Consider the following 8,419-nt stretch of genomic DNA (forward strand, 5'->3'; position numbering starts at 1 on the left):
GTTTCTGTGAACTCTTTCAACTATGGCTTGTCCCTGTGGATTATAGGGGATTGTGGTGATATGTGATTTTCTTTGCAAAAATTACTGATGTAGGCAGGATCATTGCCCGTTTTTATGGATTGGAGGATACCCATAACAGAAAAACATTGTAGCATGAAGGTGAGAACAGCTTGTTCAGAAGTCATTGGAACTCCTCACATAAAATAAGAATATGTATTCACTACTACATGGAGATAGGAGGTTTCTTTTGAAAAACAAAAACAAAAACATCATGAACCATCAGCCCTCAGAGGCCAAAGTGGACTCTTATGTGAATGATAAAAATTGGCTCAGAGCATTTTTTTCAGAAGAGCTTGTAATTTCTTTTTTTTTTTTTTTTTTTGTTTTTTTGGGCCACACCCGGTGACGCTCAGGGGTTACTCCTGGCTATGCGTTCAGAAGTTGCTCCTGGCTTGGGGGACCATATGGGACGCCGGGGGATCGAACCTTGGTCCGTTCCTTGGCTAGCGCTTGTAAGGCAGACACCTTACCTCTAGCGCCACCTTCCCGGCCCTAAGAGCTTGTAATTTGTTTTTTTTTTTTTGTTTGTTTGTTTTGTTTTTGGGCCACACCCTGTGACGCTCAGGGGTTACTCCTGGCTATGCGCTCAGAAATTGCTCCTGGCTTCTTGGGGGACCATATGGGACGCCGGGGGATCGAACCGCGGTCCATCCTAGGCTAGCGCAGGCAAGGCAGGCACCTTACCTCCAGCGCCACCGCCCGGCCCCAAGAGCTTGTAATTTCTGTAGCAAATCTTGAACAACTTGGTTGGATTGTTTGTGTTTTTTGGATCTGTTTTTATTTTTGTTTTGGCCACACCCAGTGATGCTCAGTGGTTACTCCTGGCTATGTGCTCAGAAATCGCTCCTGGCTAGAGGGACCATACGGGACACTGGGGGTCAAACCAGGTTCGTCCTGGATCTGCACTGCACGTGCAAGGCAAACACCCTAATGTTGTGCTACCACTCCAGCCTTGATCAACCTGGTTGTGAGCATTTAAAGAGGTGGATACTATGCCTGGGAGCAATCTTACCACGTTTGCTGAATTGCTTATTATATTGCATGGGTCTAAAACATGTGATAGTAAATAATTTAAAGTAGCAAGCAAGTCCACTTGCTGAGCAGACTTGTAATTAATATGTACTGCTGTGGTCAGTGAAGAGCCAGTGACACCACCTTTTCCTGATGATATGGGGGCATCAGGAATAGGGGAGGAACAAATAACAGAGGAAATCACAAAATGTGTCCTTTTTTTTTTTTTTTTTTTGGTTTTTGGTTTTTGGGCCACACCCGGCGGTGCTCAGGGGTTACTCCTGGCTGACTGCTCAGAAATAGCTCCTGGCAGGCACAGGGGACTATATGGGACACTGGGATTCGAACCAACCACCTTTGGTCCTGGATCGGCTGCTTGCAAGGCAAACACCGCTGAGCTATCTCTCCGGGCCCCAAAATGTGTCCTTTTAAAAAATCCAGACTTTTCCAGCAGGATAATGGGAGGAAATTCTCCTAAAAAATCAGATAGGGCTTGTTAAAGAGGCTCACTGAGAGGTAGTATGAATTTTATTTCTTTTTTCTTTTTAACCAGCAGCATTATATTTCAGGGTCAAATCTAACAAGGAGATTGCTCTTAGCCTTTACTTGAAGATAAGAACAGCAATCAGGGCCCGGAGAGATAGCACAGCGGTGTTTGCCTTGCAAGCAGCCGATTCAGGGATTCTGGACCAAAGGTGGTTGGTTCGAATCCTGGTGTCCCATATGGTCCCCTGTGCCTGCCAGGAGCTATTTCTGAGCAGACAGCCAGGAGTAACCCCTGAGCACCGCTGGGTGTGACTCAAAAACTAAAAAAAAAAAAAAGAACAGCAATCAATTCCAAATAAGGCACAAATGTGCGAGGTTGCTTGTTGGGTAAATAAACCTATTCTAGAGGCCTAGACAGCTGAGTAATAGCACCAGATGGAAAATGAGGGATTGAAAAAATTTAAAAGCCACACCTTCTCTCCAGATTTGAATCTGGAAAGATCGGACTTTTGGAGTTGGTCCATGAAAAAATCCAATTCCTGTTGGATCTTTTTTATTTTGTTGTTGTTTTTGGGTCATACCCAGCAGTGCTCAGGAGTTACTCCTGGCTCTACACTCAGAAATCGCTCCTGGCAGGCTCGGGGACCATATGGGATGCCAGGATTTGGACCATCATCCTTCTGCATGCAAGACAAATGCTTTACCTCCATGCTATCTCTCCGGCCCACCTGTTGGGTCTTTTTAATTAAACTCCTGGGGCTATTTAAGTTTGGATTTTCTTCCAAAGTACTAAATAAGTTGCTGAGTTCTGAGTTTGGAATACCAATGGAGGATGGATTCAATTTATGTCACCTAAGAGTTTTGGAAGTGATTAAGAGTCCTTAAGATTTTTAAGATTTTATATTAAGATTTAATTCAAATTTTTCTGAGAAATAGAAATGTTGGGGGGGGACACACAGTAGTATGATCCAATACCGAAGTATTGAAATGAAGGCAAAGTCTGAATTTCTCCTGTGGCTATTGTAAAACCAAGCACTCTGCAAACAGCTGACGACAAATCCATAAACACATTGTAATTCTCAGTAAGTAGGACAAGCCATTAATTAGAATATCATTCATCCAGTATATATATATTTTTTTTTTGGTTTTTGGGCCACACCCTGTGACGCTCAGGGGTTACTCCTGGCTATGCGCTCAGAAGTTGCTCCTGGCAACATATGGGGACCATATGGGACGCCGGGGGATCGAACCACGGTCCGTCCTAGGCTAGCGCAGGCAAGGCAGGCACCTTACCTCCAGCGCCACCGCCCGGCCCCATTCATCCAGTATATTAAATATGTCTGGAGAAACTTTTTGTAAGCTAGATGTAGTACCACATCAACAAAATATTGACACATGGTGGATGAGTTTATCATGCTCTGAGGCAAGACCATTTATTGAAATCACTGCATGGGACTCTATTATTGAGAGAAGGAACAGAAAAGTCAAAGCACTTTCTGTTTTCTGGATAAATGGAAATATTATAAAAATTGTCTTTTAAGGGGCCGGGTAGGTGGCGCTGGAGGTAAGGTGTCTGCCTTGCAAGCGCTAGCCAAGGAAGGACCGTGGTTCGATCCCCCGGCGTCCCATATGGTCCCCCCCCAAGCCAGGGGCGATTTCTGAGCACATAGCCAGGAGTAACCCCTGAGCGTCAACCGGGTGTGGCCCAAAAACCAAAAAAAAAAAAAAAATTGTCTTTTAAGTCAATTACACTCACAGGTCAGTCTTTTGGGATGGCTACTGGTGAAGTTAAGCCATTCTGTAATTTTCCCATAGAAATTGTGAATGCATTTACAGCTCTTAAATTAGATAGAATTTTTCAGCTACCTGATTGTTTCCTGATTACAAATATAGGTGAGTTCCATTCAGAAAAGGAGGTTTCAGTGTTCCAGTCTTAGCTGTTCGCCTACTAAGTTTCTGGGTTATTTTTAGGGGGCCCCACCCAGCAGCATTCAGGGGTTACTCCTGGCTCTGTGCTCAGAAATCACTCCTGGCAGGCTCAGGGATTCCAGGAATTAAATTTAGGTCTGTCCTGGATTGGCTGTGTTGCTATAAGCTCTTTGGATGAGCTTGGATGGAGGTGAATGGTGATGGAGGCCTTTTTCCTCCAGCTCAGAACCACATAGCTGCACCTCCTTCATCAGCCAAGCGGATCTGCCAGTTCAGGTGATTGTGGCGGGCAGAAAACTCACATGCAGTCAGGCTTCCAGAGAGATAACATCTTTATTTGCCCTGGACAACATGTGTGACCTATATCATAAACCTACTTAGCACATGCCATCCTTAGCTTGCCCTGCTTCTTTTTTTTTTTTTTTTTTTTGGTTTTTGGGCCACACCCGGTAACGCTCAGGGGTTACTCCTGGCTATGTGTTCAGAAGTTGCTCCTGGCTTGGGGGACCATATGGGACACCGGGGGATCGAACTGCGGTCCGTCCAAGGCTAGCGCAGGCAAGGCAGGCACCTTACCTTTAGTGCCACCGCCCGGCCCCAATTGCCCTGCTTCTTAACTTCTATTCAGCCATGTCTCCTCCTGCTCCTTCTCCATTCAGGTAAAATGTCCATTTGCCCCTTAGGCAAAACCTTTTATAACCTCCCCAAGACACCTCCCAGAGATGGGAGGGCTTTCATTTCTTTTTTGTTTGTTTGTTTTGTTTTTGTTTTTGGGCCAAACCTGTTAGATGCTCAGGGGTTACTCCTGATTAAGCACTCAGAAATTGCCCCTGGCTTGGACAGACCATATGGGACTGAACGTGGTCCTTCCTTGGCTAGTGCTTACAAGGCAGACACCTTACCTCTATCGCCACATCACTGGCCCCCGGGAGAGTCTTTCTTGTAGGTAAGGTTACACAAAGAATAGGTGTAAGGTTACAGGCTACATGCAAGGCAAATGCCCTACTGCTGTGCTATCTCGCCAACCCCTCATTAACTAAGTTTCTAAGCTCCTCTAGTTTTGTGCAGACAGCCAGGAGTAACCCCTGAGCACTGCCAGGTGTGGCCCAAAAACCAAAAAAAAAAAAAAAAAAAAAAAAACCACCAAAAAAAATTGCATTAGTAAGAAAAAAAAAATCACAAAATTTCGCATTAAACATTTGCATACCCCGAATGGAACTGCTCATCAGGTGAAGCAACTAGAGACTCTTCTGGCCTAGTGCCAGTAGGAGGTGGAGGAATACCAACCTCAGGGCATTTTCTTGACTACATGTTATTACCAGAAATGCTTTTCTTTTTCTTTTTTTTTTTTGGTTTTTGGGTCAGACCTGGCAGCGCTCAGGGGTTACTCCTTGCTCTATGCTCAGAAATCACTCCCAACAGGCTAGGGGGACCATTTGGGATGCCAGGATTTGAACCACTGTCCTTCCGTATGCAAGGCAAATGCCCTACCTTCATGCTATCTCTCTGGCCCCATTTAGAGGCCTTTTTAGAAACAATAGAAAGTGCTTCAGAAACGGTGGAAAGCACCACAGAAACTTTTAGTGCCATGTTAGAAATCCAGCCTGCATTTTTCACTTCTAAAAATAACAAAGAAACCATTACCAGAGCTACCAATGCATAAATTACTACATCAGTATGTTTTATCTTGATTGTTGGAAGAAGGTAGCATTTTGCATGAAGAAAAGCCAGGATCCTTCAATCAAAATCCAAGCCATTGACACAACTTTGAACCAAATAGATGTTAACTTAAATATCCAGGCTGGTGAAATTCACTTAAAAAGCCACAGAATTAACATCTTGCCAGTTGTTGGCTGAGCCTCTGTTTATGTGCCAGGTGTGGAGGAAGCCTCATGACCCAAGACCAGAACATTGGAGAGACACAGATCTGGAAACAAATGCTGATGCAGGAACTTATCTACACACAGTAAAGGAGGTAAAACATGTTCAGAAACTCCAACAAGCAAGCCTTTTACTCCTAAGAAGCAGATAGCTCAGTGGAGGAAAGCAGGAAAAACAAGAAAGCATTTTTCTGAAACCTGTGGTCTTTATTAGGAAGCGCCAGACTGGGGCTAGAGAGATAGCACAGTGGTAGGGCATTTGCCTTGCACGCAACCAATCCAGGACAGACGCTGGTTTGAATCCCGCCATCCCAAATGGCTCCTCAGTGCCTGTCAGGAGCGATTTCTGAGCACAGAGCCAGGAGTAATCCCTGAAAAAGAAGGAAGCACCAGACCACACTCTGGGGTGGAGAATAGGGAGGGACCTGAATCTTTATTTGGAAATGCCAGACCACACCCTAGGGTAGAGAATAGGGAGGGGCCGATGATAGATAATAGTTGGATATATGGATGGATGGTAGATGATGAATGGTGGATGGATGGAAGGTGAATAGGATGATGGATGAAACTAGATGTGGATCAGTTGAATTTTTATTCAAGTTTCATTCTAGTCCCCTTATTAAGATCAGATCTCTTTGGGGACACTTCAGTCAAAGCCTAGGAAGAAGAGATTCAGCCTCCCAAGATGCGCACCTCCTGTGAGCCAAGTTTGGTAGGCCCAGAAAACAACTAATCTTTGCTTCTTTCCTGGCTGAAGAGAGGCAGGTGATGGGTGCCAGCAGCTCTGTGCTTGTGAGGATCAGACCAAGGCCAGGTATCCCCTTTGTCCCCCTCTGCTCAGGGACCACTGATGAAACCCAGGACTCACTTGAGGCTGCTCAGGACATGCAGAGTGAACTCTCCTTACTGGAAACCTTCCCCTCTCCTGGGTGCGAGTGGTGGGCAGAGGCGACACCACATCACATGCAGAGAGGCAGGAAATAGGTCATGTGTGGTCCTGGGTGGCATGTCCAAGTTCCAGGCTGTAGGCTCCACTGTGCTCAGAGCCCCTCTCCAGCTCTTGGCCCCTGCCCATGGCATCTGGGCAGGGGAGTATTTGGGGTGGCCCCTGCTGGTGAAGCGGCTAATGTTTGTCTGCAACTTTCAATGCAAGAATGACCAGAAGTGTGAGGTGCCACCAACAAGCAGACCATCTGTCCGCTGGGCAGGGATGGCCCCCCTGGGGCTGGGTGCTAGCACTGCAGTGATGCACCAAGCCTCTAGACTTCCCACTGGTTTCTGGCCAGTGGGACGAGCAGGGACCAGGTTGGTGTAGACAGATCAACTCTGGTGAAAGGGGTGCTCAAATTTCTGCTCCATGTCTCAAGTTGGGGAGCTAGAGGGGCACCTGAGAGCCTGAAATGTCCCAGACCATGCTGACTCTCACCTAATCTGGCCTCATGAACCTCTGGCTGCTTGTCCATCTCAAACTGTGCAGCTGAGGCTAAATTTAGGCACCCCTGCAGTTCTGGGTGAGGGTGAGGGGATTTGGGGGTAACAGACCTCCACAGGAGCCCCTTTTTGCTCTGAGGTGCTACTCCTGAGCAGAGGGCTGGAGCTGAGGTCTCTGGACCAGCCTGTACCTGCCTCCAGCCCCAAGACCATAACCAGGTATCTGTCCCCTGCCCAGCCTAGCTCTGAGTGACCACTTTCTGAGTTGCTGTGGGGGCCAGTGAGTGGTCTGGGTCCACCTAGGTTGGTTTGTGATGGAGGCAGCTGCACTAGGGGTCTCACTTGCCATAGCCCCTTGTGCTATCTCCTCAGCACTTACTGTGATCCTTATAGACCCATGAGTACAAGTCAGGGCTCAGCTGCTCCTGTGCAGGTCAAGGAGCCCTAATTGGTCAGCTGAGCCCCAGCCACTGCCGCATCCTCGAGATGGGGTTGGGTTTCTGGTCTGAGTAGTGTTGAGCCCCCAATGTAGTGATGTCCAGGGAGATTCTCAGCATGGGTGCTTCCTGGAACAGGAGGCCCTAAAATGGCCTTGGGAGTCTTCCTAGCCCCTCCTGTGTTTGGCAGTGTCTGGCAAGCCACTCAACTCCCTCAGTCCCCAGGGCTGCTGGGTATCTTCTTAGAGGAATTTCTTGGTGTTTGTCCCAGCACGGGCTGCCTCTTCCACCTGGTGTTAATATCACCCCTACTGAACCCTCTGCCAGCTCCCTGTTAGTGGGATGAAGGGCACAGTCCCCGGGACACTAGGTGCAGTCCTCGGAGCACTAGGCTACTGGCTGCAGGCTCTCTCTGTTCCCTAAGCTAGGGGTCCCACTTGGAGTTATCATTTTTCATAGGGGCATAAGATTGGGACACCCCCATGGAGCCAGTGACCTGGGCTTCAATAGCGTTGTCCTCTCACATCTGGTCATTGCCCACCAGGGAGGGCTACAGGGAGGCTCTTTTCTGCCACCCAACATCAGGGCGCAGATACTCCACCTCAGTGCCCGTCTGCACATAGTCACAATATCTGAGTGTCTATCTGTCTCTTGTTAGGACATCCTGGGTGCCAGCGACCTTGTGGCTGAGCCATCCCAGATCAGTCCTGGCTTTTGTTTGGACCCTGTTTGGTCCCTCTCTCTGAGTCCTGTTTGGGCTCTGTCTGGACTTTGTCTGAGCTCTATCTGGGCCCTGTCTGGGCTCTGTCTGAGCTCTGTCTGGTCTTATTGTTCAAGATTGTGTTGGGACTGCCTTTGCAAATGCTGTGTATTATGTGGGCACCAGTGTATAGGGATGCAGCCCTTGGCCACTGCTTGCCTTTCCTCTTGCTGCCACCACACCGGGCAGGTGATAGCCAAAAAATCTGCTAGGAAGCCCCATTTCCTCGCCTGTGATGAGAGATAGGCCCTGTTACTCCACCCTGGAGCATGGCCAGACAGGGCTGGTTCCTTCCTCAGCAGCTGCCTAGCCCTGCAGAGGGGAGTTGGTCACCCAATCCTAGGGGTTTGGCCAGGAGTGGGGGAAGGAGAACCCCTGGGAGGGAGGAGGAAACACAGGGCAGGGTGGCAGTTATGGGGGTGGAA

This window comes from Suncus etruscus, chromosome 14, assembly GCF_024139225.1.
Source record: "Suncus etruscus isolate mSunEtr1 chromosome 14, mSunEtr1.pri.cur, whole genome shotgun sequence".
NCBI lineage: Eukaryota > Metazoa > Chordata > Mammalia > Eulipotyphla > Soricidae > Suncus > Suncus etruscus.